The sequence below is a fragment of the Morone saxatilis genome, unplaced genomic scaffold (assembly GCF_004916995.1).
Source record: "Morone saxatilis isolate NCDOM2014 unplaced genomic scaffold, NCSU_SB_2.0 Contig17, whole genome shotgun sequence".
Taxonomy (NCBI): Eukaryota; Metazoa; Chordata; class Actinopteri; family Moronidae; genus Morone; species Morone saxatilis.
The window spans coordinates 15,464,869-15,465,081 of NW_023339729.1; the positions used below are offsets into that span (position 1 = coordinate 15,464,869).

Here is a 213-nt window from a genome sequence, read left to right on the forward strand (position 1 = left end):
AAACAAAATTCTGATTCTGAATAAGGGGAGTGTGACTGAGCTCATTTTGAACAGCGGTCAGCAATTGCTCTTGCTGAGTCATTAGGGGATTTATATCCGTCTGTCTTCAGCTCTTTCCCTCCCTGTCCTTTATGAGCAACTGTGTATAAGGACTTGTTATTTAGGAAAACCAAAATTGCACTTAACTGCACTACAAAGTCTTCTTATTCTTAA

At 39.0% G+C, this 213-nt stretch overlaps 1 protein-coding gene across 1 annotated transcript in view; it reads left to right on the top strand.

Moving 5' to 3' along the window:
* The window catches only part of tbc1d1 (TBC1 (tre-2/USP6, BUB2, cdc16) domain family, member 1), a gene marked incomplete in the record, with an annotated part of 45,670 nt that overhangs the window by 24,175 nt on the left and 21,282 nt on the right, over nucleotides 1–213 (top strand).